The sequence below is a fragment of the Brachyhypopomus gauderio genome, unplaced genomic scaffold (genome assembly GCF_052324685.1).
Source record: "Brachyhypopomus gauderio isolate BG-103 unplaced genomic scaffold, BGAUD_0.2 sc51, whole genome shotgun sequence".
In the NCBI taxonomy this organism is placed as follows: Eukaryota; Metazoa; Chordata; class Actinopteri; order Gymnotiformes; family Hypopomidae; genus Brachyhypopomus; species Brachyhypopomus gauderio.
In genome coordinates this window covers 379553-407432 of record NW_027506876.1, presented here as the reverse complement: position 1 = coordinate 407432, position 27880 = coordinate 379553, and the positions used below count along the sequence as shown (strand labels likewise).

Here is a 27880-nt window from a genome sequence, read left to right as displayed (position 1 = left end):
ATCACATGAGACTGAGAGCTCACTTTGAGGATCTAAAGGGAAGAGCTCCCCGATAGCCTTTACACTGGCAACAAACCACTAAACAGCAGTGGTGTGTTTGTAATTCTATTAAGAAGCATGTTTCTGCCTGGTATTGAACCAGGGACCTTGCGCGTGTTAGGCGAACGTGATGACCACTACACTACAGAAACCTTGCTTGTCTGAATGGGCACATCTCTCGTGGGCGTTTCCTCAAACAATCAGAGCATGGAAGTCATCATGTCAACAATGGCTAAGCGGTAGGTCTACTCTGCTTTAAGACAAAACATTCACATCCAAACACCAAATGTTGACTTCATTCGATACCTTTATAACACAAACGTCTACAAATCAACCGAGTAGCATGAGTTTTCTACGTTGGGAGACAACATGACAAAGCACTAGGTACATTTCCACAGAGTTTCATTTTGATTGAACCGATCAACACTTGCTAAGCAGTAGGTCTACTCTGCTTTAAGACAAAACATTCACATCCAAACACCAAATGTTGACATCATTCGATCCCTTTATAACACAAACGTCTACAAATCAACCAAGTAGCATGAGTTTTCTACGTTGGGAGACAACATGACAAAGCACCAGGTAAGTTTCCACTGAGTTTCATTTTGATTGAACCGGCTGCATTAGTACTGCTATCAAGGTACATGGCGATTTAAAACATTCCTGTATCGATCACATGAGACTGACAGCTCACTTTGAGGATCTAAAGGGAAGAGCTCCCTGATAGCCTTTACACTGGCAACAAACCACTAAACAGCAGTGGTGTGTTTGTAATTCTATCAAGAAGCATGTTTCTGCCTGGTATCGAACCAGGGACCTTTCGCGTGTTAGGTGAACGTGATGACCACTACACTACAGAAACCTTGCTTGTCTGAATGGGCACATCTCTCGTGGGCGTTTCCTCATACAATCAGAGCATGGAAGTCATCATGTCAACAATGGCTAAGCGGTAGGTCTACTCTGCTTTAAGACAAAACATTCACATCTAAACACCAAATGTTGACTTCATTCGATACCTTTATAACACAAACGTCTACAAATCAACCGAGTAGCATGAGTTTTCTACGTTGGGAGACAACATGACAAAGCACTAGGTACATTTCCACTGAGTTTCATTTTGATTGAACCGATCAACACTTGCTAAGCAGTAGGTCTACACTGCTTTAAGACAAAACATTCACATCCAAACACCAAATGTTGACATCATTTGATCCCTTTATAACACAAACGTCTACAAATCAACCGAGTAGCATGAGTTTTCTACGTTGGGAGACAACATGACAAAGCACTAGGTACGTTTCCACTGAGTTTCATTTTGTTTGAACTGATTGCATTAGTACTTCTATCAAGGTACATGGCGATTTAGAAGATTCCTGTATCGATCACATGAGACTGAGAGCTCACTTTGAGGATCTAAAGGGAAGAGCTCCCCGATAGCCTTTACACTGGCAACAAACCACTAAACAGCAGTGGTGTGTTTGTAATTCTATTAAGAAGCATGTTTCTGCCTGGTATTGAACCAAGGACCTTGCGCGTGTTAGGCGAACGTGATGACCACTACACTACAGAAACCTTGCTTGTCTGAATGGGCACATCTCTCGTGGGCGTTTCCTCAAACAATCAGAGCATGGAAGTCATCATGTCAACAATGGCTAAGCGGTAGGTCTACTCTGCTTTAAGACAAAACATTCACATCCAAACACCAAATGTTGACTTCATTCGATACCTTTATAACACAAACGTCTACAAATCAACCGAGTAGCATGAGTTTTCTACGTTGGGAGACAACATGACAAAGCACTAGGTACATTTCCACAGAGTTTCATTTTGATTGAACCGATCAACACTTGCTAAGCAGTAGGTCTACTCTGCTTTAAGACAAAACATTCACATCCAAACACCAAATGTTGACATCATTCGATCCCTTTATAACACAAACGTCTACAAATCAACCAAGTAGCATGAGTTTTCTACGTTGGGAGACAACATGACAAAGCACCAGGTAAGTTTCCACTGAGTTTCATTTTGATTGAACCGGCTGCATTAGTACTGCTATCAAGGTACATGGCGATTTAAAACATTCCTGTATCGATCACATGAGACTGACAGCTCACTTTGAGGATCTAAAGGGAAGAGCTCCCTGATAGCCTTTACACTGGCAACAAACCACTAAACAGCAGTGGTGTGTTTGTAATTCTATCAAGAAGCATGTTTCTGCGTGGTATCGAACCAGGGACCTTTCGCGTGTTAGGCGAACGTGATGACCACTACACTACAGAAACCTTGCTTGTCTGAATGGGCACATCTCTCGTGGGCGTTTCCTCATACAATCAGAGCATGGAAGTCATCATGTCAACAATGGCTAAGCGGTAGGTCTACTCTGCTTTAAGACAAAACATTCACATCCAAACACCAAATGTTGACTTCATTCGATACCTTTATAACACAAACGTCTACAAATCAACCGAGTAGCATGAGTTTTCTACGTTGGGAGACAACATGACAAAGCACTAGGTACATTTCCACTGAGTTTCATTTTGATTGAACCGATCAACACTTGCTAAGCAGTAGGTCTACTCTGCTTTAAGACAAAACATTCACATCCAAACACCAAATGTTGACATCATTCGATCCCTTTATAACACAAACATCTACAAATCAACCAAGTAGCATGAGTTTTCCACGTTGGGAGACAACATGACAAAGCACTAGGTACATTTCCACTGAGTTTCATTTTGATTGAACCGATCAACACTTGCTAAGCAGTAGGTCTACTCTGCTTTAAGACAAAACATTCACATCCAAACACCAAATGTTGACATCATTCGATCCCTTTATAACACAAACGTCTACAAATCAACCGAGTAGCATGAGTTTTCTACGTTGGGAGACAACATGACAAAGCACCAGGTAAGTTTCCACTGAGTTTCATTTTGATTGAACCGGCTGCATTAGTACTGCTATCAAGGTACATGGCGATTTAAAACATTCCTGTATTGATCACATGAGACTGACAGCTCACTTTGAGGATCTAAAGGGAAGAGCTCCCTGATAGCCTTTACACTGGCAACAAACCACTAAACAGCAGTGGTGTGTTTGTAATTCTATCAAGAAGCATGTTTCTGCATGGTATCGAACCAGGGACCTTTCGCGTGTTAGGCGAACGTGATGACCACTACACTACAGAAACCTTGCTTGTCAGAATGGGCACATCTCTCGTGGGCGTTTCCTCATACAATCAGAGCATGGAAGTCATCATGTCAACAATGGCTAAGCGGTAGGTCTACTCTGCTTTAAGACAAAACATTCACATCTAAACACCAAATGTTGACTTCATTCGATACCTTTATAACACAAACGTCTACAAATCAACCGAGTAGCATGAGTTTTCTACGTTGGGAGACAACATGACAAAGCACTAGGTACATTTCCACTGAGTTTCATTTTGATTGAACCGATCAACACTTGCTAAGCAGTAGGTCTACTCTGCTTTAAGACAAAACATTCACATCCAAACACCAAATGTTGACATCATTCGATCCCTTTATAACACAAACGTCTACAAATCAACCAAGTAGCATGAGTTTTCTATGTTGGGAGACAACATGACAAAGCACCAGGTAAGTTTCCACTGAGTTTCATTTTGATTGAACCGGCTGCATTAGTACTGCTATCAAGGTACATGGCGATTTAAAACATTCCTGTATCGATCACATGAGACTGACAGCTCACTTTGAGGATCTAAAGGGAAGAGCTCCCTGATAGCCTTTACACTGGCAACAAACCACTAAACAGCAGTGGTGTGTTTGTAATTCTATCAAGAAGCATGTTTCTGCGTGGTATCGAACCAGGGACCTTTCGCGTGTTAGGCGAACGTGATGACCACTACACTACAGAAACCTTGCTTGTCTGAATGGGCACATCTCTCGTGGGCGTTTCCTCATACAATCAGAGCATGGAAGTCATCATGTCAACAATGGCTAAGCGGTAGGTCTACTCTGCTTTAAGACAAAACATTCACATCCAAACACCAAATGTTGACTTCATTCGATACCTTTATAACACAAACGTCTACAAATCAACCGAGTAGCATGAGTTTTCTACGTTGGGAGACAACATGACAAAGCACTAGGTACATTTCCACTGAGTTTCATTTTGATTGAACCGATCAACACTTGCTAAGCAGTAGGTCTACTCTGCTTTAAGACAAAACATTCACATCCAAACACCAAATGTTGACATCATTCGATCCCTTTATAACACAAACGTCTACAAATCAACCGAGTAGCATGAGTTTTCTACGTTGGGAGACAACATGACAAAGCACCAGGTAAGTTTCCACTGAGTTTCATTTTGATTGAACCGGCTGCATTAGTACTGCTATCAAGGTACATGGCGATTTAAAACATTCCTGTATCGATCACATGAGACTGACAGCTCACTTTGAGGATCTAAAGGGAAGAGCTCCCTGATAGCCTTTACACTGGCAACAAACCACTAAACAGCAGTGGTGTGTTTGTAATTCTATCAAGAAGCATGTTTCTGCCTGGTATCGAACCAGGGACCTTTCGCGTTTTAGGCGAACGTGATGACCACTACACTACAGAAACCTTGCTTGTCTGAATGGGCACATCTCTCGTGGGCATTTCCTCATACAATCAGAGCATGGAAGTCATCATGTCAACAATGGCTAAGCGGTAGGTCTACTCTGCTTTAAGACAAAACATTCACATCCAAACACCAAATGTTGACTTCATTCGATACGTTTATAACACAAACGTCTACAAATCAACCAAGTAGCATGAGTTTTCTACGTTGGGAGACAACATGACAAAGCACTAGGTACGTTTCCACTGAGTTTCATTTTGATTGATCCGATCAACACTGGCTAAGCAGTAGGTCTACTCTGCTTTAAAACAAAACATTCACATCGAAACACCAAATGTTGACATCATTCGATCCCTTTATAACACAAACGTCTACAAATCAACCGAGTAGCATGAGTTTTCTACGTTGGGAGACAACATGACAAAGCACCAGGTAAGTTTCCACTGAGTTTCATTTTGATTGAACCGGCTGCATTAGTACTGCTATCAAGGTACATGGCGATTTAAAACATTCCTGTATCGATCACATGAGACTGACAGCTCACTTTGAGGATCTAAAGGGAAGAGCTCCCTGATAGCCTTTACACTGGCAACAAACCACTAAACAGCAGTGGTGTGTTTGTAATTCTATCAAGAAGCATGTTTCTGCCTGGTATCGAACCAGGGACCTTTCGCGTGTTAGGTGAACGTGATGACCACTACACTACAGAAACCTTGCTTGTCTGAATGGGCACATCTCTCGTGGGCGTTTCCTCATACAATCAGAGCATGGAAGTCATCATGTCAACAATGGCTAAGCGGTAGGTCTACTCTGCTTTAAGACAAAACATTCACATCTAAACACCAAATGTTGACTTCATTCGATACCTTTATAACACAAACGTCTACAAATCAACCGAGTAGCATGAGTTTTCTACGTTGGGAGACAACATGACAAAGCACTAGGTACATTTCCACTGAGTTTCATTTTGATTGAACCGATCAACACTTGCTAAGCAGTAGGTCTACACTGCTTTAAGACAAAACATTCACATCCAAACACCAAATGTTGACATCATTTGATCCCTTTATAACACAAACGTCTACAAATCAACCGAGTAGCATGAGTTTTCTACGTTGGGAGACAACATGACAAAGCACTAGGTACGTTTCCACTGAGTTTCATTTTGTTTGAACTGATTGCATTAGTACTTCTATCAAGGTACATGGCGATTTAGAAGATTCCTGTATCGATCACATGAGACTGAGAGCTCACTTTGAGGATCTAAAGGGAAGAGCTCCCCGATAGCCTTTACACTGGCAACAAACCACTAAACAGCAGTGGTGTGTTTGTAATTCTATTAAGAAGCATGTTTCTGCCTGGTATTGAACCAGGGACCTTGCGCGTGTTAGGCGAACGTGATGACCACTACACTACAGAAACCTTGCTTGTCTGAATAGGCACATCTCTCGTGGGCGTTTCCTCAAACAATCAGAGCATGGAAGTCATCATGTCAACAATGGTTAAGCGGTAGGTCTACTCTGCTTTAAGACAAAACATTCACATCCAAACACCAAATGTTGACTTCATTCGATACGTTTATAACACAAACGTCTACAAATCAACCGAGTAGCATGAGTTTTCTACGTTGGGAGACAACATGACAAAGCACTAGGTACGTTTCCACTGAGTTTCATTTTGATTGAACCGATTGCATTAGTACTGCTATCAAGGTATATGGCGATTTAGAACATTCCTGTATCGATCACATGAGACTGAGAGCTCACTTTGAGGATCTAAAGGGAAGAGCTCCCCGATAGCCTTTACACTGGCAACAAACCACTAAACAGCAGTGGTGTGTTTGTAATTCTATTAAGAAGCATGTTTCTGCCTGGTATTGAACCAGGGACCTTGCGCGTGTTAGGCGAACGTGATGACCACTACACTACAGAAACCTTGCTTGTCTGAATGGGCACATCTCTCGTGGGCGTTTCCTCAAACAATCAGAGCATGGAAGTCATCATGTCAACAATGGCTAAGCGGTAGGTCTACTCTGCTTTAAGACAAAACATTCACATCTAAACACCAAATGTTGACTTCAATCGATACCTTTATAACACAAACGTCTACAAATCAACCGAGTAGCATGAGTTTTCTACGTTGGGAGACAACATGACAAAGCACTAGGTACATTTCCACTGAGTTTCATTTTGATTGAACCGATCAACACTTGCTAAGCAGTAGGTCTACACTGCTTTAAGACAAAACATTCACATCCAAACACCAAATGTTGACATCATTTGATCCCTTTATAACACAAACGTCTACAAATCAACCGAGTAGCATGAGTTTTCTACGTTGGGAGACAACATGACAAAGCACTAGGTACGTTTCCACTGAGTTTCATTTTGTTTGAACTGATTGCATTAGTACTTCTATCAAGGTACATGGCGATTTAGAAGATTCCTGTATCGATCACATGAGACTGAGAGCTCACTTTGAGGATCTAAAGGGAAGAGCTCCCCGATAGCCTTTACACTGGCAACAAACCACTAAACAGCAGTGGTGTGTTTGTAATTCTATTAAGAAGCATGTTTCTGCCTGGTATTGAACCAGGGACCTTGCGCGTGTTAGGCGAACGTGATGACCACTACACTACAGAAACCTTGCTTGTCTGAATGGGCACATCTCTCGTGGGCGTTTCCTCAAACAATCAGAGCATGGAAGTCATCATGTCAACAATGGCTAAGCGGTAGGTCTACTCTGCTTTAAGACAAAACATTCACATCCAAACACCAAATGTTGACTTCATTCGATACCTTTATAACACAAACGTCTACAAATCAACCGAGTAGCATGAGTTTTCTACGTTGGGAGACAACATGACAAAGCACTAGGTACATTTCCACTGAGTTTCATTTTGATTGAACCGATCAACACTTGCTAAGCAGTAGGTCTACTCTGCTTTAAGACAAAACATTCACATCCAAACACCAAATGTTGACATCATTCGATCCCTTTATAACACAAACGTCTACAAATCAACCAAGTAGCATGAGTTTTCTACGTTGGGAGACAACATGACAAAGCACCAGGTAAGTTTCCACTGAGTTTCATTTTGATTGAACCGGCTGCATTAGTACTGCTATCAAGGTACATGGCGATTTAAAACATTCCTGTATCGATCACATGAGACTGACAGCTCACTTTGAGGATCTAAAGGGAAGAGCTCCCTGATAGCCTTTACACTGGCAACAAACCACTAAACAGCAGTGGTGTGTTTGTAATTCTATCAAGAAGCATGTTTCTGCCTGGTATCGAACCAGGGACCTTTCGCGTTTTAGGCGAACGTGATGACCACTACACTACAGAAACCTTGCTTGTCTGAATGGGCACATCTCTCGTGGGCATTTCCTCATACAATCAGAGCATGGAAGTCATCATGTCAACAATGGCTAAGCGGTAGGTCTACTCTGCTTTAAGACAAAACATTCACATCCAAACACCAAATGTTGACTTCATTCGATACGTTTATAACACAAACGTCTACAAATCAACCAAGTAGCATGAGTTTTCTACGTTGGGAGACAACATGACAAAGCACTAGGTACGTTTCCACTGAGTTTCATTTTGATTGATCCGATCAACACTGGCTAAGCAGTAGGTCTACTCTGCTTTAAAACAAAACATTCACATCGAAACACCAAATGTTGACATCATTCGATCCCTTTATAACACAAACGTCTACAAATCAACCGAGTAGCATGAGTTTTCTACGTTGGGAGACAACATGACAAAGCACCAGGTAAGTTTCCACTGAGTTTCATTTTGATTGAACCGGCTGCATTAGTACTGCTATCAAGGTACATGGCGATTTAAAACATTCCTGTATCGATCACATGAGACTGACAGCTCACTTTGAGGATCTAAAGGGAAGAGCTCCCTGATAGCCTTTACACTGGCAACAAACCACTAAACAGCAGTGGTGTGTTTGTAATTCTATCAAGAAGCATGTTTCTGCCTGGTATCGAACCAGGGACCTTTCGCGTGTTAGGTGAACGTGATGACCACTACACTACAGAAACCTTGCTTGTCTGAATGGGCACATCTCTCGTGGGCGTTTCCTCATACAATCAGAGCATGGAAGTCATCATGTCAACAATGGCTAAGCGGTAGGTCTACTCTGCTTTAAGACAAAACATTCACATCTAAACACCAAATGTTGACTTCATTCGATACCTTTATAACACAAACGTCTACAAATCAACCGAGTAGCATGAGTTTTCTACGTTGGGAGACAACATGACAAAGCACTAGGTACATTTCCACTGAGTTTCATTTTGATTGAACCGATCAACACTTGCTAAGCAGTAGGTCTACACTGCTTTAAGACAAAACATTCACATCCAAACACCAAATGTTGACATCATTTGATCCCTTTATAACACAAACGTCTACAAATCAACCGAGTAGCATGAGTTTTCTACGTTGGGAGACAACATGACAAAGCACTAGGTACGTTTCCACTGAGTTTCATTTTGTTTGAACTGATTGCATTAGTACTTCTATCAAGGTACATGGCGATTTAGAAGATTCCTGTATCGATCACATGAGACTGAGAGCTCACTTTGAGGATCTAAAGGGAAGAGCTCCCCGATAGCCTTTACACTGGCAACAAACCACTAAACAGCAGTGGTGTGTTTGTAATTCTATTAAGAAGCATGTTTCTGCCTGGTATTGAACCAGGGACCTTGCGCGTGTTAGGCGAACGTGATGACCACTACACTACAGAAACCTTGCTTGTCTGAATGGGCACATCTCTCGTGGGCGTTTCCTCAAACAATCAGAGCATGGAAGTCATCATGTCAACAATGGTTAAGCGGTAGGTCTACTCTGCTTTAAGACAAAACATTCACATCCAAACACCAAATGTTGACTTCATTCGATACGTTTATAACACAAACGTCTACAAATCAACCGAGTAGCATGAGTTTTCTACGTTGGGAGACAACATGACAAAGCACTAGGTACGTTTCCACTGAGTTTCATTTTGATTGAACCGATTGCATTAGTACTGCTATCAAGGTATATGGCGATTTAGAACATTCCTGTATCGATCACATGAGACTGAGAGCTCACCTTGAGGATCTAAAGGGAAGAGCTCCCCGATAGCCTTTACACTGGCAACAAACCACTAAACAGCAGTGGTGTGTTTGTAATTCTATTAAGAAGCATGTTTCTGCCTGGTATTGAACCAGGGACCTTGCGCGTGTTAGGCGAACGTGATGACCCCTACACTACAGAAACCTTGCTTGTCTGAATGGGCACATCTCTCGTGGGCGTTTCCTCAAACAATCAGAGCATGGAAGTCATCATGTCAACAATGGCTAAGCGGTAGGTCTACTCTGCTTTAAGACAAAACATTCACATCCAAACACCAAATGTTGACTTCATTCGATACCTTTATAACACAAACGTCTACAAATCAACCGAGTAGCATGAGTTTTCTACGTTGGGAGACAACATGACAAAGCACTAGGTACATTTCCACTGAGTTTCATTTTGATTGAACCGATCAACACTTGCTAAGCAGTAGGTCTACTCTGCTTTAAGACAAAACATTCACATCCAAACACCAAATGTTGACATCATTCGATCCCTTTATAACACAAACGTCTACAAATCAACCAAGTAGCATGAGTTTTCTACGTTGGGAGACAACATGACAAAGCACCAGGTAAGTTTCCACTGAGTTTCATTTTGATTGAACTGGCTGCATTAGTACTGCTATCAAGGTACATGGCGATTTAAAACATTCCTGTATCGATCACATGAGACTGACAGCTCACTTTGAGGATCTAAAGGGAAGAGCTCCCTGATAGCCTTTACACTGGCAACAAACCACTAAACAGCAGTGGTGTGTTTGTAATTCTATCAAGAAGCATGTTTCTGCCTGGTATCGAACCAGGGACCTTTCGCGTGTTAGGTGAACGTGATGACCACTACACTACAGAAACCTTGCTTGTCTGAATGGGCACATCTCTCGTGGGCGTTTCCTCATACAATCAGAGCATGGAAGTCATCATGTCAACAATGGCTAAGCGGTAGGTCTACTCTGCTTTAAGACAAAACATTCACATCTAAACACCAAATGTTGACTTCATTCGATACCTTTATAACACAAACGTCTACAAATCAACCGAGTAGCATGAGTTTTCTACGTTGGGAGACAACATGACAAAGCACTAGGTACATTTCCACTGAGTTTCATTTTGATTGAACCGATCAACACTTGCTAAGCAGTAGGTCTACACTGCTTTAAGACAAAACATTCACATCCAAACACCAAATGTTGACATCATTTGATCCCTTTATAACACAAACGTCTACAAATCAACCGAGTAGCATGAGTTTTCTACGTTGGGAGACAACATGACAAAGCACTAGGTACGTTTCCACTGAGTTTCATTTTGTTTGAACTGATTGCATTAGTACTTCTATCAAGGTACATGGCGATTTAGAAGATTCCTGTATCGATCACATGAGACTGAGAGCTCACTTTGAGGATCTAAAGGGAAGAGCTCCCCGATAGCCTTTACACTGGCAACAAACCACTAAACAGCAGTGGTGTGTTTGTAATTCTATTAAGAAGCATGTTTCTGCCTGGTATTGAACCAGGGACCTTGCGCGTGTTAGGCGAACGTGATGACCACTACACTACAGAAACCTTGCTTGTCTGAATGGGCACATCTCTCGTGGGCGTTTCCTCAAACAATCAGAGCATGGAAGTCATCATGTCAACAATGGCTAAGCGGTAGGTCTACTCTGCTTTAAGACAAAACATTCACATCCAAACACCAAATGTTGACTTCATTCGATACCTTTATAACACAAACGTCTACAAATCAACCGAGTAGCATGAGTTTTCTACGTTGGGAGACAACATGACAAAGCACTAGGTACATTTCCACTGAGTTTCATTTTGATTGAACCGATCAACACTTGCTAAGCAGTAGGTCTACTCTGCTTTAAGACAAAACATTCACATCCAAACACCAAATGTTGACATCATTCGATCCCTTTATAACACAAACGTCTACAAATCAACCAAGTAGCATGAGTTTTCTACGTTGGGAGACAACATGACAAAGCACCAGGTAAGTTTCCACTGAGTTTCATTTTGATTGAACCGGCTGCATTAGTACTGCTATCAAGGTACATGGCGATTTAAAACATTCCTGTATCGATCACATGAGACTGACAGCTCACTTTGAGGATCTAAAGGGAAGAGCTCCCTGATAGCCTTTACACTGGCAACAAACCACTAAACAGCAGTGGTGTGTTTGTAATTCTATCAAGAAGCATGTTTCTGCCTGGTATCGAACCAAGGACCTTTCGCGTGTTAGGCGAACGTGATGACCACTACACTACAGAAACCTTGCTTGTCTGAATGGGCACATCTCTCGTGGGCATTTCCTCATACAATCAGAGCATGGAAGTCATCATGTCAACAATGGCTAAGCGGTAGGTCTACTCTGCTTTAAGACAAAACATTCACATCTAAACACCAAATGTTGACTTCATTTGATACCTTTATAACACAAACGTCTACAAACCAACCGAGTAGCATGAGTTTTCTACGTTGGGAGACAACATGACAAAGCACTAGGTACATTTCCACTGAGTTTCATTTTGATTGAACCGATCAACACTTGCTAAGCAGTAGGTCTACTCTGCTTTAAGACAAAACATTCACATCCAAACACCAAATGTTGACATCATTCGATCCCTTTATAACACAAACGTCTACAAATCAACCAAGTAGCATGAGTTTTCTACGTTGGGAGACAACATGACAAAGCACCAGGTAAGTTTCCACTGAGTTTCATTTTGATTGAACCGGCTGCATTAGTACTGCTATCAAGGTACATGGCGATTTAAAACATTCCTGTATCGATCACATGAGACTGACAGCTCACTTTGAGGATCTAAAGGGAAGAGCTCCCTGATAGCCTTTACACTGGCAACAAACCACTAAACAGCAGTGGTGTGTTTGTAATTCTATCAAGAAGCATGTTTCTGCCTGGTATCGAACCAGGGACCTTTCGCGTGTTAGGCGAACGTGATGACCACTACACTACAGAAACCTTGCTGGTCTGAATGGGCACATCTCTCGTGGGCGTTTCCTCATACAATCAGAGCATGGAAGTCATCATGTCAACAATGGCTAAGCGGTAGGTCTACTCTGCTTTAAGACAAAACATTCACATCCAAACACCAAATGTTGACTTCATTCGATACCTTTATAACACAAACGTCTACAAATCAACCGAGTAGCATGAGTTTTCTACGTTGGGAGACAACATGACAAAGCACTAGGTACATTTCCACTGAGTTTCATTTTGATTGAACCGATCAACACTTGCTAAGCAGTAGGTCTACACTGCTTTAAGACAAAACATTCACATCCAAACACCAAATGTTGACATCATTTGATCCCTTTATAACACAAACGTCTACAAATCAACCGAGTAGCATGAGTTTTCTACGTTGGGAGACAACATGACAAAGCACTAGGTACGTTTCCACTGAGTTTCATTTTGTTTGAACTGATTGCATTAGTACTTCTATCAAGGTACATGGCGATTTAGAAGATTCCTGTATCGATCACATGAGACTGAGAGCTCACTTTGAGGATCTAAAGGGAAGAGCTCCCCGATAGCCTTTACACTGGCAACAAACCACTAAACAGCAGTGGTGTGTTTGTAATTCTATTAAGAAGCATGTTTCTGCCTGGTATTGAACCAGGGACCTTGCGCGTGTTAGGCGAACGTGATGACCACTACACTACAGAAACCTTGCTTGTCTGAATGGGCACATCTCTCGTGGGCGTTTCCTCAAACAATCAGAGCATGGAAGTCATCATGTCAACAATGGCTAAGCGGTAGGTCTACTCTGCTTTAAGACAAAACATTCACATCCAAACACCAAATGTTGACTTCATTCGATACCTTTATAACACAAACGTCTACAAATCAACCGAGTAGCATGAGTTTTCTACGTTGGGAGACAACATGACAAAGCACTAGGTACATTTCCACTGAGTTTCATTTTGATTGAACCGATCAACACTTGCTAAGCAGTAGGTCTACTCTGCTTTAAGACAAAACATTCACATCCAAACACCAAATGTTGACATCATTCGATCCCTTTATAACACAAACGTCTACAAATCAACCAAGTAGCATGAGTTTTCTACGTTGGGAGACAACATGACAAAGCACCAGGTAAGTTTCCACTGAGTTTCATTTTGATTGAACCGGCTGCATTAGTACTGCTATCAAGGTACATGGCGATTTAAAACATTCCTGTATCGATCACATGAGACTGACAGCTCACTTTGAGGATCTAAAGGGAAGAGCTCCCTGATAGCCTTTACACTGGCAACAAACCACTAAACAGCAGTGGTGTGTTTGTAATTCTATCAAGAAGCATGTTTCTGCCTGGTATCGAACCAGGGACCTTTCGCGTGTTAGGCGAACGTGATGACCACTACACTACAGAAACCTTGCTTGTCTGAATGGGCACATCTCTCGTGGGCATTTCCTCATACAATCAGAGCATGGAAGTCATCATGTCAACAATGGCTAAGCGGTAGGTCTACTCTGCTTTAAGACAAAACATTCACATCTAAACACCAAATGTTGACTTCATTCGATACCTTTATAACACAAACGTCTACAAATCAACCGAGTAGCATGAGTTTTCTACGTTGGGAGACAACATGACAAAGCACTAGGTACATTTCCACTGAGTTTCATTTTGATTGAACCGATCAACACTTGCTAAGCAGTAGGTCTACACTGCTTTAAGACAAAACATTCACATCCAAACACCAAATGTTGACATCATTTGATCCCTTTATAACACAAACGTCTACAAATCAACCGAGTAGCATGAGTTTTCTACGTTGGGAGACAACATGACAAAGCACTAGGTACGTTTCCACTGAGTTTCATTTTGTTTGAACTGATTGCATTAGTACTTCTATCAAGGTACATGGCGATTTAGAAGATTCCTGTATCGATCACATGAGACTGAGAGCTCACTTTGAGGATCTAAAGGGAAGAGCTCCCCGATAGCCTTTACACTGGCAACAAACCACTAAACAGCAGTGGTGTGTTTGTAATTCTATTAAGAAGCATGTTTCTGCCTGGTATTGAACCAGGGACCTTGCGCGTGTTAGGCGAACGTGATGACCACTACACTACAGAAACCTTGCTTGTCTGAATGGGCACATCTCTCGTGGGCGTTTCCTCAAACAATCAGAGCATGGAAGTCACCATGTCAACAATGGCTAAGCGGTAGGTCTACTCTGCTTTAAGACAAAACATTCACATCCAAACACCAAATGTTGACTTCATTCGATACCTTTATAACACAAACGTCTACAAATCAACCGAGTAGCATGAGTTTTCTACGTTGGGAGACAACATGACAAAGCACTAGGTACATTTCCACTGAGTTTCATTTTGATTGAACCGATCAACACTTGCTAAGCAGTAGGTCTACTCTGCTTTAAGACAAAACATTCACATCCAAACACCAAATGTTGACATCATTCGATCCCTTTATAACACAAACGTCTACAAATCAACCGAGTAGCATGAGTTTTCTACGTTGGGAGACAACATGACAAAGCACTAGGTACGTTTCCACTGAGTTTCATTTTGTTTGAACTGATTGCATTAGTACTTCTATCAAGGTACATGGCGATTTAGAAGATTCCTGTATCGATCACATGAGACTGAGAGCTCACTTTGAGGATCTAAAGGGAAGAGCTCCCCGATAGCCTTTACACTGGCAACAAACCACTAAACAGCAGTGGTGTGTTTGTAATTCTATTAAGAAGCATGTTTCTGCCTGGTATTGAACCAGGGACCTTGCGCGTGTTAGGCGAACGTGATGACCACTACACTACAGAAACCTTGCTTGTCTGAATGGGCACATCTCTCGTGGGCGTTTCCTCAAACAATCAGAGCATGGAAGTCATCATGTCAACAATGGCTAAGCGGTAGGTCTACTCTGCTTTAAGACAAAACATTCACATCCAAACACCAAATGTTGACTTCATTCGATACCTTTATAACACAAACGTCTACAAATCAACCGAGTAGCATGAGTTTTCTACGTTGGGAGACAACATGACAAAGCACTAGGTACATTTCCACTGAGTTTCATTTTGATTGAACCGATCAACACTTGCTAAGCAGTAGGTCTACTCTGCTTTAAGACAAAACATTCACATCCAAACACCAAATGTTGACATCATTCGATCCCTTTATAACACAAACGTCTACAAATCAACCAAGTAGCATGAGTTTTCTATGTTGGGAGACAACATGACAAAGCACCAGGTAAGTTTCCACTGAGTTTCATTTTGATTGAACCGGCTGCATTAGTACTGCTATCAAGGTACATGGCGATTTAAAACATTCCTGTATCGATCACATGAGACTGACAGCTCACTTTGAGGATCTAAAGGGAAGAGCTCCCTGATAGCCTTTACACTGGCAACAAACCACTAAACAGCAGTGGTGTGTTTGTAATTCTATCAAGAAGCATGTTTCTGCCTGGTATCGAACCAGGGACCTTTCGCGTGTTAGGCGAACGTGATGACCACTACACTACAGAAACCTTGCTTGTCTGAATGGGCACATCTCTCGTGGGCGTTTCCTCATACAATCAGAGCATGGAAGTCATCATGTCAACAATGGCTAAGCGGTAGGTCTACTCTGCTTTAAGACAAAACATTCACATCTAAACACCAAATGTTGACTTCATTCGATACCTTTATAACACAAACGTCTACAAATCAACCGAGTAGCATGAGTTTTCTACGTTGGGAGACAACATGACAAAGCACTAGGTACATTTCCACTGAGTTTCATTTTGATTGAACCGATCAACACTTGCTAAGCAGTAGGTCTACACTGCTTTAAGACAAAACATTCACATCCAAACACCAAATGTTGACATCATTTGATCCCTTTATAACACAAACGTCTACAAATCAACCGAGTAGCATGAGTTTTCTACGTTGGGAGACAACATGACAAAGCACTAGGTACGTTTCCACTGAGTTTCATTTTGTTTGAACTGATTGCATTAGTACTTCTATCAAGGTACATGGCGATTTAGAAGATTCCTGTATCGATCACATGAGACTGAGAGCTCACTTTGAGGATCTAAAGGGAAGAGCTCCCCGATAGCCTTTACACTGGCAACAAACCACTAAACAGCAGTGGTGTGTTTGTAATTCTATTAAGAAGCATGTTTCTGCCTGGTATTGAACCAGGGACCTTGCGCGTGTTAGGCGAACGTGATGACCACTACACTACAGAAACCTTGCTTGTCTGAATGGGCACATCTCTCGTGGGCGTTTCCTCAAACAATCAGAGCATGGAAGTCATCATGTCAACAATGGCTAAGCGGTAGGTCTACTCTGCTTTAAGACAAAACATTCACATCCAAACACCAAATGTTGACTTCATTCGATACCTTTATAACACAAACGTCTACAAATCAACCGAGTAGCATGAGTTTTCTACGTTGGGAGACAACATGACAAAGCACTAGGTACATTTCCACTGAGTTTCATTTTGATTGAACCGATCAACACTTGCTAAGCAGTAGGTCTACTCTGCTTTAAGACAAAACATTCACATCCAAACACCAAATGTTGACATCATTCGATCCCTTTATAACACAAACGTCTACAAATCAACCGAGTAGCATGAGTTTTCTACGTTGGGAGACAACATGACAAAGCACTAGGTACGTTTCCACTGAGTTTCATTTTGTTTGAACTGATTGCATTAGTACTTCTATCAAGGTACATGGCGATTTAGAAGATTCCTGTATCGATCACATGAGACTGAGAGCTCACTTTGAGGATCTAAAGGGAAGAGCTCCCCGATAGCCTTTACACTGGCAACAAACCACTAAACAGCAGTGGTGTGTTTGTAATTCTATTAAGAAGCATGTTTCTGCCTGGTATTGAACCAGGGACCTTGCGCGTGTTAGGCGAACGTGATGACCACTACACTACAGAAACCTTGCTTGTCTGAATGGGCACATCTCTCGTGGGCGTTTCCTCAAACAATCAGAGCATGGAAGTCATCATGTCAACAATGGCTAAGCGGTAGGTCTACTCTGCTTTAAGACAAAACATTCACATCCAAACACCAAATGTTGACTTCATTCGATACCTTTATAACACAAACGTCTACAAATCAACCGAGTAGCATGAGTTTTCTACGTTGGGAGACAACATGACAAAGCACTAGGTACATTTCCACTGAGTTTCATTTTGATTGAACCGATCAACACTTGCTAAGCAGTAGGTCTACTCTGCTTTAAGACAAAACATTCACATCCAAACACCAAATGTTGACATCATTCGATCTCTTTATAACACAAACGTCTACAAATCAACCAAGTAGCATGAGTTTTCTACGTTGGGAGACAACATGACAAAGCACCAGGTAAGTTTCCACTGAGTTTCATTTTGTTTGAACTGGCTGCATTAGTACTGCTATCAAGGTACATGGCGATTTAAAACATTCCTGTATCGATCACATGAGACTGACAGCTCACTTTGAGGATCTAAAGGGAAGAGCTCCCTGATAGCCTTTACACTGGCAACAAACCACTAAACAGCAGTGGTGTGTTTGTAATTCTATCAAGAAGCATGTTTCTGCGTGGTATCGAACCAGGGACCTTTCGCGTGTTAGGCGAACGTGATGACCACTACACTACAGAAACCTTGCTTGTCTGAATGGGCACATCTCTCGTGGGCGTTTCCTCATACAATCAGAGCATGGAAGTCATCATGTCAACAATGGCTAAGCGGTAGGTCTACTCTGCTTTAAGACAAAACATTCACATCCAAACACCAAATGTTGACTTCATTCGATACCTTTATAACACAAACGTCTACAAATCAACCGAGTAGCATGAGTTTTCTACGTTGGGAGACAACATGACAAAGCACTAGGTACATTTCCACTGAGTTTCATTTTGATTGAACCGATCAACACTTGCTAAGCAGTAGGTCTACTCTGCTTTAAGACAAAACATTCACATCCAAACACCAAATGTTGACATCATTCGATCCCTTTATAACACAAACGTCTACAAATCAACCGAGTAGCATGAGTTTTCTACGTTGGGAGACAACATGACAAAGCACCAGGTAAGTTTCCACTGAGTTTCATTTTGATTGAACCGGCTGCATTAGTACTGCTATCAAGGTACATGGCGATTTAAAACATTCCTGTATCGATCACATGAGACTGACAGCTCACTTTGAGGATCTAAAGGGAAGAGCTCCCTGATAGCCTTTACACTGGCAACAAACCACTAAACAGCAGTGGTGTGTTTGTAATTCTATCAAGAAGCATGTTTCTGCGTGGCATCGAACCAGGGACCTTTCGCGTGTTAGGCGAACGTGATGACCACTACACTACAGAAACCTTGTTTGTCTGAATGGGCACATCTCTCGTGGGCGTTTCCTCATACAATCAGAGCATGGAAGTCATCATGTCAACAATGGCTAAGCGGTAGGTCTACTCTGCTTTAAGACAAAACATTCACATCTAAACACCAAATGTTGACTTCATTCGATACCTTTATAACACAAACGTCTACAAATCAACCGAGTAGCATGAGTTTTCTACGTTGGGAGACAACATGACAAAGCACTAGGTACATTTCCACTGAGTTTCATTTTGATTGAACCGATCAACACTTGCTAAGCAGTAGGTCTACTCTGCTTTAAGACAAAACATTCACATCCAAACACCAAATGTTGACATCATTCGATCCCTTTATAACACAAACATCTACAAATCAACCAAGTAGCATGAGTTTTCCACGTTGGGAGACAACATGACAAAGCACTAGGTACATTTCCACTGAGTTTCATTTTGATTGAACCGATCAACACTTGCTAAGCAGTAGGTCTACTCTGCTTTAAGACAAAACATTCACATCCAAACACCAAATGTTGACATCATTCGATCCCTTTATAACACAAACGTCTACAAATCAACCGAGTAGCATGAGTTTTCTACGTTGGGAGACAACATGACAAAGCACCAGGTAAGTTTCCACTGAGTTTCATTTTGATTGAACCGATTGCATTAGTACTGCTATCAAGGTACATGGCGATTTAAAACATTCCTGTATCGATCACATGAGACTGAGAGCTCACTTTGAGGATCTAAAGGGAAGAGCTCCCCGATAGCCTTTACACTGGCAACAAAACACTAAACAGCAGTGGTGTGTTTGTAATTCTATCAAGAAGCATGTTTCTGCCTGGTATCGAACCAGGAACCTTTCGCATGTTAGGCAAACGTGATGACCACTACACTACAGAAACCTTGCTTGTCTGAATGGGCACATCTCTCGTGGGCGTTTCCTCATACAATCAGAGCATGGAAGTCATCATGTCAACAATGGCTAAGCAGTAGGTCTCCTCTGCTTTAAGACAAAACATTCACATCCAAACACCAAATGTTGACATCATTCGATCCCTTTATAACACAAACGTCTACAAATCAACCGAGTAGCATGAGTTTTCTACGTTGGGAGACAACATGACAAAGCACTAGGTACGTTTCCACTGAGTTTCATTTTGTTTGAACTGATTGCATTAGTACTGCTATCAAGGTACATGGTGATTTAGAACATTCCTGTATCGATCACATGAGACTGAGAGCTCACTTTGAGGATCTAAAGGGAAGAGCTCCCCGATAACCTTTACACTGGCAACAAACCACTAAACAGCAGTGGTGTGTTTGTAATTCTATCAAGAAGCATGTTTCTGCCTGGTATCGAACCAGGGACCTTTCGCGTGTTAGGCGAACGTGATGACCACTACACTACAGAAACCTTGCTTGTCAGAATGGGCACATCTCTCGTGGGCGTTTCCTCATACAATCAGAGCATGGAAGTCATCATGTCAACAATGGCTAAGCAGTAGGTCTACTCTGCTTTAAGACAAAACATTCACATCCAAACACCAAATGTTGCCATCATTCGATCCCTTTATAACACAAACGTCTACAAATCAACCGAGTAGCATGAGTTTTCTACGTTGGGAGACAACATGACAAAGCACTAGGTACATTTCCACTGAGTTTCATTTTGATTGAACCGATCAACACTTGCTAAGCAGTAGGTCTACTCTGCTTTAAGACAAAACATTCACACCCAAACACCAAATGTTGCCATCATTCGATCCCTTTATAACACAAACGTCTACAAATCAACCAAGTAGCATGAGTTTTCTACGTTGGGAGACAACATGACAAAGCACTAGGTACATTTCCACTGAGTTTCATTTTGATTGAACCGATTGCATTAGTACTGCTATCAAGGTACATGGCGATTTAGAACATTCCTGTATCGATCACATGAGACTGAGAGCTCACTTTGAGGATCTAAAGGGAAGAGCTCCCCGATAGCCTTTACACTGGCAACAAACCACTAAACAGCAGTGGTGTGTTTGTAATTCTATCAAGAAGCATGTTTCTGCCTGGTATCGAACCAGGGACCTTTCGCGTGTTAGGCGAACGTGATGACCACTACACTACAGAAACCTTGCAAGTCTGAATGGGCACATCTCTCGTGGGCGTTTCCTCATACAATCAGAGCATGGAAGTCATCATGTCAACAATGGCTAAGCAGTAGGTCTACTCTGCTTTAAGACAAAACATTCACATCCAAACACCAAATGTTGCCATCATTCGATCCCTTTATAACACAAACGTCTACAAATCAACCGAGTAGCATGAGTTTTCTACGTTGGGAGACAACATGACAAAGCACTAGGTACATTTCCACTGAGTTTCATTTTGATTGAACCGATCAACACTTGCTAAGCAGTAGGTCTACTCTGCTTTAAGACAAAACATTCACACCCAAACACCAAATGTTGCCATCATTCGATCCCTTTATAACACAAACGTCTACAAATCAACCAAGTAGCATGAGTTTTCTACGTTGGGAGACAACATGACAAAGCACTAGGTACATTTCCACTGAGTTTCATTTTGATTGAACCGATTGCATTAGTACTGCTATCAAGGTACATGGCGATTTAGAACATTCCTGTATCCATCACATGAGACTGAGAGCTCACTTTGAGGATCTAAAGGGAAGAGCTCCCCGATAGCCTTTACACTGGCAACAAACCACTAAACAGCAGTGGTGTGTTTGTAATTCTATCAAGAAGCATGTTTCTGCCTGGTATCAAACCAGGGACCTTTCACGTGTTAGGCGAACATGATGACCACTACACCACAGAAACCTTGCTTGTCTGAATGGGCACATCTCTCGTGGGCGTTTCCTCATACAATCAGAGCATGGAAGTCATCATGTCAACAATGGCTAAGCGGTAGGTCTACTCTGCTTTAAGACAAAACATTCACATCCAAACACCAAATGTTGACTTCATTCGATCCCTTTATAACACAAACGTCTACAAATCAACCAAGTAGCATGAGTTTTCTACGTTGGGAGACAACATGACAAAGCACTAGGTACATTTCCACTGAGTTTCATTTTGATTGAACCGATCAACACTTGCTAAGCAGTAGGTCTACTCTGCTTTAAGACAAAACATTCACACCCAAACACCAAATGTTGCCATCATTCGATCCCTTTATAACACAAACGTCTACAAATCAACCAAGTAGCATGAGTTTTCTACGTTGGGAGACAACATGACAAAGCACTAGGTACATTTCCACTGAGTTTCATTTTGATTGAACCGATTGCATTAGTACTGCTATCAAGGTACATGGCGATTTAGAACATTCCTGTATCCATCACATGAGACTGAAAGCTCACTTTGAGGATCTAAAGGGAAGAGCTCCCCGATAGCCTTTACACTGGCAACAAACCACTAAACAGCAGTGGTGTGTTTGTAATTCTATCAAGAAGCATGTTTCTGCCTGGTATCGAACCAGGGACCTTTCGCGTGTGAGGCGAACGTGATGACCACTACACTACAGAAACCTTGCTAGACTGAATGGGCACATCTCTCGTGGGCGTTTCCTCATACAATCAGAGCATGGAAGTCATGATGTCAACAATGGCTAAGCAGTAGGTCTACTCTGCTTTAAGACAAAACATTCACATCCAAACACCAAATGTTGACATCATTCGATCCCTTTATAACACAAACGTCTACAAATCAACCAAGTAGCATGAGTTTTCTACGTTGGGAGACAACATGACAAAGCACTAGGTACGTTTCCACTGAGTTTCATTTTGATTGAACCGATTGCATTAGTACTGCTATCAAGGTACATGGCGATTTAGAACATTCCTGTATCGATCACATGAGACTGAGAGCTCACTTTGAGGATCTAAAGGGAAGAGCTCCCCGATAGCCTTTACACTGGCAACAAACCACTAAACAGCAGTGGTGTGTTTGTAATTCTATTAAGAAGCATGTTTCTGCCTGGTATCGAAGCAGGGACCTTTCGCGTGTTAGGCGAACGTGATGACCACTACACTACAGAAACCTTGCTTGTCTGAATGGGCACATCTCTCATGGGCGTTTCCTCATACAATCAGAGCATGGAAGTCATCATGTCAACAATGGCTAAGCGGTAGGTCTACTATGCTTTAAGACAAAACATTCACATCCAAACACCAAATGTTGACTTCATTCGATACGTTTATAACACAAACGTCTACAAATCAACCAAGTAGCATGAGTTTTCTACGTTGGGAGACAACATGACAAAGCACTAGGTACGTTTCCACTGAGTTTCATTTTGATTGAACCGATCAACACTGGCTAAGCAGTAGGTCTACTCTGCTTTAAAACAAAACATTCACATCCAAACACCAAATGTTGACATCATTCGATCCCTTTATAACACAAACGTCTACAAATCAACCGAGTAGCATGAGTTTTCTACGTTGGGAGACAACATGACAAAGCACCAGGTAAGTTTCCACTGAGTTTCATTTTGATTGAACCGGCTGCATTAGTACTGCTATCAAGGTACATGGCGATTTAGAACATTCCTGTATCGATCACATGAGACTGACAGCTCACTTTGAGGATCTAAAGGGAAGAGCTCCCTGATAGCCTTTACACTGGCAACAAACCACTAAACAGCAGTGGTGTGTTTGTAATTCTATCAAGAAGCATGTTTCTGCCTGGTATCGAACCAGGGACCTTTCGCGTGTTAGGCGAACGTGATGACCACTACACTACAGAAACCTTGCTTGTCTGAATGTGCACATCTCTCGTGGGCGTTTCCTCATACAATCAGAGCATGGAAGTCATCATGTCAACAATGGCTAAGCGGTAGGTCTACTCTGCTTTAAGACAAAACATTCACATCCAAACACCAAATGTTGACTTCATTCGATACCTTTATAACACAAACGTCTACAAATCAACCGAGTAGCATGAGTTTTCTACGTTGGGAGACAACATGACAAAGCACTAGGTATGTTTCCACTGAGTTTCATTTTGATTGAACCGATCAACACTGGCTAAGCAGTAGGTCTACTCTGCTTTAAGACAAAACATTCACATCCAAACACCAAATGTTGACATCATTCGATCCCTTTATAACACAAACGTCTACAAATCAACCAAGTAGCATGAGCTTTCTACGTTGGGAGACAACATGACAAAGCACTAGGTACGTTTCCACTGAGTTTCATTTTGATTGAACCGATTGCATTAGTACTGCTATCAAGGTACATGGCGATTTAGAACATTCCTGTATCGATCACATGAGACTGAGAGCTCACTTTGAGGATCTAAAGGGAAGAGCTCCCCGATAGCCTTTACACTGGCAACAAAACACTAAACAGCAGTGGTGTGTTTGTAATTCTATCAAGAAGCATGTTTCTGCCTGGTATCGAACCAGGAACCTTTCGCATGTTAGGCAAACGTGATGACCACTACACTACAGAAACCTTGCTTGTCTGAATGGGCACATCTCTCGTGGGCGTTTCCTCATACAATCAGAGCATGGAAGTCATCATGTCAACAATGGCTAAGCAGTAGGTCTACTCTGCTTTAAGACAAAACATTCACATCCAAACACCAAATGTTGCCATCATTCGATCCCTTTATAACACAAACGTCTACAAATCAACCAAGTAGCATGAGTTTTCTACGTTGGGAGACAACATGACAAAGCACTAGGTACATTTCCACTGAGTTTCATTTTGATTGAACCGATTGCATTAGTACTGCTATCAAGGTACATCGCGATTTAGAACATTCCTGTATCCATCACATGAGACTGAGAGCTCACTTTGAGGATCTAAAGGGAAGAGCTCCCCGATAGCCTTTACACTGGCAACAAACCACTAAACAGCAGTGGTGTGTTTGTAATTCTATCAAGAAGCATGTTTCTGCCTGGTATCGAACCAGGGACCTTTCACGTGTTAGGCGAACATGATGACCACTACACCACAGAAACCTTGCTTGTCTGAATGGGCACATCTCTCGTGGGCGTTTCCTCATACAATCAGAGCATGGAAGTCATCATGTCAACAATGGCTAAGCGGTAGGTCTACTCTGCTTTAAGACAAAACATTCACATCCAAACACCAAATGTTGACTTCATTCGATCCCTTTATAACACAAACGTCTACAAATCAACCGAGTAGCATGAGTTTTCTACGTTGGGAGACAACATGACATAGCACTAGGTACGTTTCCACTGAGTTTCATTTTGTTTGAACTGATTGCATTAGTACTGCTATCAAGGTACATGGTGATTTAGAACATTCCTGTATCGATCACATGAGACTGAGAGCTCACTTTGAGGATCTAAAGGGAAGAGCTCCCTGATAGCCTTTACACTGGCAACAAACCACTAAACAGCAGTGGTGTGTTTGTAATTCTATCAAGAAGCATGTTTCTGCCTGGTATCGAACCAGGGACCTTTCGCGTGTTAGGCGAACGTGATGACCACTACACTACAGAAACATTGCTTGTCTGAATGGGCACATCTCTCGTGGGCGTTTCCTCATACAATCAGAGCATGGAAGTCATCATGTCAACAATGGCTAAGCGGTAGGTCTACTCTGCTTTAAGACAAAACATTCACATCCAAACACCAAATGTTGACTTCATTCGATACCTTTATAACACAAACGTCTACAAATCAACCGAGTAGCATGAGTTTTCTACGTTGGGAGACAACATGACAAAGCACTAGGTATGTTTCCACTGAGTTTCATTTTGATTGAACCGATCAACACTGGCTAAGCAGTAGGTCTACTCTGCTTTAAGACAAAACATTCACATCCAAACACCAAATGTTGACATCATTCGATCCCTTTATAACACAAACGTCTACAAATCAACCAAGTAGCATGAGCTTTCTACGTTGGGAGACAACATGACAAAGCACTAGGTACGTTTCCACTGAGTTTCATTTTGATTGAACCGATTGCATTAGTACTGCTATCAAGGTACATGGCGATTTAGAACATTCCTGTATCGATCACATGAGACTGAGAGCTCACTTTGAGGATCTAAAGGGAAGAGCTCCCCGATAGCCTTTACACTGGCAACAAAACACTAAACAGCAGTGGTGTGTTTGTAATTCTATCAAGAAGCATGTTTCTGCCTGGTATCGAACCAGGAACCTTTCGCATGTTAGGCAAACGTGATGACCACTACACTACAGAAACCTTGCTTGTCTGAATGGGCACATCTCTCGTGGGCGTTTCCTCATACAATCAGAGCATGGAAGTCATCATGTCAACAATGGCTAAGCAGTAGGTCTACTCTGCTTTAAGACAAAACATTCACATCCAAACACCAAATGTTGCCATCATTCGATCCCTTTATAACACAAACGTCTACAAATCAACCGAGTAGCATGAGTTTTCTACGTTGGGAGACAACATGACAAAGCACTAGGTACATTTCCACTGAGTTTCATTTTGATTGAACCGATCAACACTTGCTAAGCAGTAGGTCTACTCTGCTTTAAGACAAAACATTCACACCCAAACAGCAAATGTTGCCATCATTCGATCCCTTTATAACACAAACGTCTACAAATCAACCAAGTAGCATGAGTTTTCTACGTTGGGAGACAACATGACAAAGCACTAGGTACATTTCCACTGAGTTTCATTTTGATTTAACCGATTGCATTAGTACTGCTATCAAGGTACATGGCGATTTAGAACATTCCTGTATCCATCACATGAGACTGAGAGCTCACTTTGAGGATCTAAAGGGAAGAGCTCCCCGATAGCCTTTACACTGGCAACAAACCACTAAACAGCAGTGGTGTGTTTGTAATTCTATCAAGAAGCATGTTTCTGCCTGGTATCGAACCAGGGACCTTTCACGTGTTAGGCGAACATGATGACCACTACACCACAGAAACCTTGCTTGTCTGAATGGGCACATCTCTCGTGGGCGTTTCCTCATACAATCAGAGCATGGAAGTCATCATGTCAACAATGGCTAAGCGGTAGGTCTACTCTGCTTTAAGACAAAACATTCACATCCAAACACCAAATGTTGACATCATTCGATCCCTTTATAACACAAACGTCTACAAATCAACCAAGTAGCATGAGTTTTCTACGTTGGGAGACAACATGACAAAGCACTAGGTACGTTTCCACTGAGTTTCATTTTGATTGAACCGATTGCATTAGTACTGCTATCAAGGTACATGGCGATTTAGAACATTCCTGTATCGATCACATGAGACTGAGAGCTCACTTTGAGGATCTAAAGGGAAGAGCTCCCCGATAGCCTTTACACTGGCAACAAACCACTAAACAGCAGTGGTGTGTTTGTAATTCTATTAAGAAGCATGTTTCTGCCTGGTATCGAAGCAGGGACCTTTCGCGTGTTAGGCGAACGTGATGACCACTACACTACAGAAACCTTGCTTGTCTGAATGGGCACATCTCTCATGGGCGTTTCCTCATACAATCAGAGCATGGAAGTCATCATGTCAACAATGGCTAAGCGGTAGGTCTACTATGCTTTAAGACAAAACATTCACATCCAAACACCAAATGTTGACTTCATTCGATACGTTTATAACACAAACGTCTACAAATCAACCAAGTAGCATGAGTTTTCTACGTTGGGAGACAACATGACAAAGCACTAGGTACGTTTCCACTGAGTTTCATTTTGATTGAACCGATCAACACTGGC

At 41.9% G+C, this 27880-nt stretch overlaps 41 non-coding genes across 41 annotated transcripts; all 41 read right to left on the bottom strand.

Annotated features, from left to right (window-relative positions):
* Positions 1 to 118: 118 nt before the first annotated feature.
* Positions 119 to 191, bottom strand: trnav-aac (transfer RNA valine (anticodon AAC)). Its single transcript has one exon. It is a non-coding gene; the product is annotated as a tRNA-Val (tRNA).
* A 637-nt stretch (positions 192 to 828) lies between these two features.
* trnav-aac (transfer RNA valine (anticodon AAC)) lies at positions 829 to 901 on the bottom strand. The gene has a single exon. It is a non-coding gene; the product is annotated as a tRNA-Val (tRNA).
* Positions 902 to 1538: 637 nt separating this feature from the next.
* Positions 1539 to 1611, bottom strand: trnav-aac (transfer RNA valine (anticodon AAC)). The gene has a single exon. It is a non-coding gene; the product is annotated as a tRNA-Val (tRNA).
* Positions 1612 to 2248: 637 nt separating this feature from the next.
* Positions 2249 to 2321, bottom strand: trnav-aac (transfer RNA valine (anticodon AAC)). The gene has a single exon. It is a non-coding gene; the product is annotated as a tRNA-Val (tRNA).
* Positions 2322 to 3156: 835 nt separating this feature from the next.
* Positions 3157 to 3229, bottom strand: trnav-aac (transfer RNA valine (anticodon AAC)). The gene has a single exon. It is a non-coding gene; the product is annotated as a tRNA-Val (tRNA).
* Positions 3230 to 3866: 637 nt separating this feature from the next.
* trnav-aac (transfer RNA valine (anticodon AAC)) lies at positions 3867 to 3939 on the bottom strand. Its single transcript has one exon. It is a non-coding gene; the product is annotated as a tRNA-Val (tRNA).
* Positions 3940 to 4576: 637 nt separating this feature from the next.
* Positions 4577 to 4649, bottom strand: trnaf-aaa (transfer RNA phenylalanine (anticodon AAA)). The gene has a single exon. It is a non-coding gene; the product is annotated as a tRNA-Phe (tRNA).
* A 637-nt stretch (positions 4650 to 5286) lies between these two features.
* trnav-aac (transfer RNA valine (anticodon AAC)) lies at positions 5287 to 5359 on the bottom strand. The gene has a single exon. It is a non-coding gene; the product is annotated as a tRNA-Val (tRNA).
* Positions 5360 to 5996: 637 nt separating this feature from the next.
* Positions 5997 to 6069, bottom strand: trnav-aac (transfer RNA valine (anticodon AAC)). The gene has a single exon. It is a non-coding gene; the product is annotated as a tRNA-Val (tRNA).
* Positions 6070 to 6508: 439 nt separating this feature from the next.
* Positions 6509 to 6581, bottom strand: trnav-aac (transfer RNA valine (anticodon AAC)). Its single transcript has one exon. It is a non-coding gene; the product is annotated as a tRNA-Val (tRNA).
* A 637-nt stretch (positions 6582 to 7218) lies between these two features.
* Positions 7219 to 7291, bottom strand: trnav-aac (transfer RNA valine (anticodon AAC)). The gene has a single exon. It is a non-coding gene; the product is annotated as a tRNA-Val (tRNA).
* Positions 7292 to 7928: 637 nt separating this feature from the next.
* Positions 7929 to 8001, bottom strand: trnaf-aaa (transfer RNA phenylalanine (anticodon AAA)). The gene has a single exon. It is a non-coding gene; the product is annotated as a tRNA-Phe (tRNA).
* Positions 8002 to 8638: 637 nt separating this feature from the next.
* Positions 8639 to 8711, bottom strand: trnav-aac (transfer RNA valine (anticodon AAC)). The gene has a single exon. It is a non-coding gene; the product is annotated as a tRNA-Val (tRNA).
* A 637-nt stretch (positions 8712 to 9348) lies between these two features.
* Positions 9349 to 9421, bottom strand: trnav-aac (transfer RNA valine (anticodon AAC)). The gene has a single exon. It is a non-coding gene; the product is annotated as a tRNA-Val (tRNA).
* A 439-nt stretch (positions 9422 to 9860) lies between these two features.
* trnav-aac (transfer RNA valine (anticodon AAC)) lies at positions 9861 to 9933 on the bottom strand. The gene has a single exon. It is a non-coding gene; the product is annotated as a tRNA-Val (tRNA).
* Positions 9934 to 10570: 637 nt separating this feature from the next.
* On the bottom strand, positions 10571 to 10643 carry trnav-aac (transfer RNA valine (anticodon AAC)). The gene has a single exon. It is a non-coding gene; the product is annotated as a tRNA-Val (tRNA).
* A 637-nt stretch (positions 10644 to 11280) lies between these two features.
* trnav-aac (transfer RNA valine (anticodon AAC)) lies at positions 11281 to 11353 on the bottom strand. The gene has a single exon. It is a non-coding gene; the product is annotated as a tRNA-Val (tRNA).
* Positions 11354 to 11990: 637 nt separating this feature from the next.
* On the bottom strand, positions 11991 to 12063 carry trnav-aac (transfer RNA valine (anticodon AAC)). The gene has a single exon. It is a non-coding gene; the product is annotated as a tRNA-Val (tRNA).
* Positions 12064 to 12700: 637 nt separating this feature from the next.
* On the bottom strand, positions 12701 to 12773 carry trnav-aac (transfer RNA valine (anticodon AAC)). Its single transcript has one exon. It is a non-coding gene; the product is annotated as a tRNA-Val (tRNA).
* Positions 12774 to 13410: 637 nt separating this feature from the next.
* On the bottom strand, positions 13411 to 13483 carry trnav-aac (transfer RNA valine (anticodon AAC)). Its single transcript has one exon. It is a non-coding gene; the product is annotated as a tRNA-Val (tRNA).
* A 637-nt stretch (positions 13484 to 14120) lies between these two features.
* On the bottom strand, positions 14121 to 14193 carry trnav-aac (transfer RNA valine (anticodon AAC)). Its single transcript has one exon. It is a non-coding gene; the product is annotated as a tRNA-Val (tRNA).
* A 637-nt stretch (positions 14194 to 14830) lies between these two features.
* On the bottom strand, positions 14831 to 14903 carry trnav-aac (transfer RNA valine (anticodon AAC)). The gene has a single exon. It is a non-coding gene; the product is annotated as a tRNA-Val (tRNA).
* A 637-nt stretch (positions 14904 to 15540) lies between these two features.
* Positions 15541 to 15613, bottom strand: trnav-aac (transfer RNA valine (anticodon AAC)). The gene has a single exon. It is a non-coding gene; the product is annotated as a tRNA-Val (tRNA).
* Positions 15614 to 16250: 637 nt separating this feature from the next.
* On the bottom strand, positions 16251 to 16323 carry trnav-aac (transfer RNA valine (anticodon AAC)). Its single transcript has one exon. It is a non-coding gene; the product is annotated as a tRNA-Val (tRNA).
* Positions 16324 to 16960: 637 nt separating this feature from the next.
* Positions 16961 to 17033, bottom strand: trnav-aac (transfer RNA valine (anticodon AAC)). Its single transcript has one exon. It is a non-coding gene; the product is annotated as a tRNA-Val (tRNA).
* A 637-nt stretch (positions 17034 to 17670) lies between these two features.
* trnav-aac (transfer RNA valine (anticodon AAC)) lies at positions 17671 to 17743 on the bottom strand. The gene has a single exon. It is a non-coding gene; the product is annotated as a tRNA-Val (tRNA).
* A 637-nt stretch (positions 17744 to 18380) lies between these two features.
* Positions 18381 to 18453, bottom strand: trnav-aac (transfer RNA valine (anticodon AAC)). The gene has a single exon. It is a non-coding gene; the product is annotated as a tRNA-Val (tRNA).
* Positions 18454 to 19090: 637 nt separating this feature from the next.
* trnav-aac (transfer RNA valine (anticodon AAC)) lies at positions 19091 to 19163 on the bottom strand. Its single transcript has one exon. It is a non-coding gene; the product is annotated as a tRNA-Val (tRNA).
* An 835-nt stretch (positions 19164 to 19998) lies between these two features.
* trnav-aac (transfer RNA valine (anticodon AAC)) lies at positions 19999 to 20071 on the bottom strand. The gene has a single exon. It is a non-coding gene; the product is annotated as a tRNA-Val (tRNA).
* Positions 20072 to 20510: 439 nt separating this feature from the next.
* trnav-aac (transfer RNA valine (anticodon AAC)) lies at positions 20511 to 20583 on the bottom strand. The gene has a single exon. It is a non-coding gene; the product is annotated as a tRNA-Val (tRNA).
* Positions 20584 to 21220: 637 nt separating this feature from the next.
* trnav-aac (transfer RNA valine (anticodon AAC)) lies at positions 21221 to 21293 on the bottom strand. The gene has a single exon. It is a non-coding gene; the product is annotated as a tRNA-Val (tRNA).
* A 637-nt stretch (positions 21294 to 21930) lies between these two features.
* Positions 21931 to 22003, bottom strand: trnav-aac (transfer RNA valine (anticodon AAC)). Its single transcript has one exon. It is a non-coding gene; the product is annotated as a tRNA-Val (tRNA).
* Positions 22004 to 22640: 637 nt separating this feature from the next.
* Positions 22641 to 22713, bottom strand: trnav-cac (transfer RNA valine (anticodon CAC)). The gene has a single exon. It is a non-coding gene; the product is annotated as a tRNA-Val (tRNA).
* Positions 22714 to 23152: 439 nt separating this feature from the next.
* Positions 23153 to 23225, bottom strand: trnav-aac (transfer RNA valine (anticodon AAC)). Its single transcript has one exon. It is a non-coding gene; the product is annotated as a tRNA-Val (tRNA).
* A 637-nt stretch (positions 23226 to 23862) lies between these two features.
* Positions 23863 to 23935, bottom strand: trnav-aac (transfer RNA valine (anticodon AAC)). The gene has a single exon. It is a non-coding gene; the product is annotated as a tRNA-Val (tRNA).
* Positions 23936 to 24572: 637 nt separating this feature from the next.
* On the bottom strand, positions 24573 to 24645 carry trnav-aac (transfer RNA valine (anticodon AAC)). The gene has a single exon. It is a non-coding gene; the product is annotated as a tRNA-Val (tRNA).
* A 439-nt stretch (positions 24646 to 25084) lies between these two features.
* Positions 25085 to 25157, bottom strand: trnav-aac (transfer RNA valine (anticodon AAC)). Its single transcript has one exon. It is a non-coding gene; the product is annotated as a tRNA-Val (tRNA).
* A 439-nt stretch (positions 25158 to 25596) lies between these two features.
* On the bottom strand, positions 25597 to 25669 carry trnav-aac (transfer RNA valine (anticodon AAC)). The gene has a single exon. It is a non-coding gene; the product is annotated as a tRNA-Val (tRNA).
* Positions 25670 to 26306: 637 nt separating this feature from the next.
* trnav-aac (transfer RNA valine (anticodon AAC)) lies at positions 26307 to 26379 on the bottom strand. The gene has a single exon. It is a non-coding gene; the product is annotated as a tRNA-Val (tRNA).
* A 637-nt stretch (positions 26380 to 27016) lies between these two features.
* trnav-aac (transfer RNA valine (anticodon AAC)) lies at positions 27017 to 27089 on the bottom strand. The gene has a single exon. It is a non-coding gene; the product is annotated as a tRNA-Val (tRNA).
* Positions 27090 to 27528: 439 nt separating this feature from the next.
* trnav-aac (transfer RNA valine (anticodon AAC)) lies at positions 27529 to 27601 on the bottom strand. The gene has a single exon. It is a non-coding gene; the product is annotated as a tRNA-Val (tRNA).
* Positions 27602 to 27880: the final 279 nt, after the last annotated feature.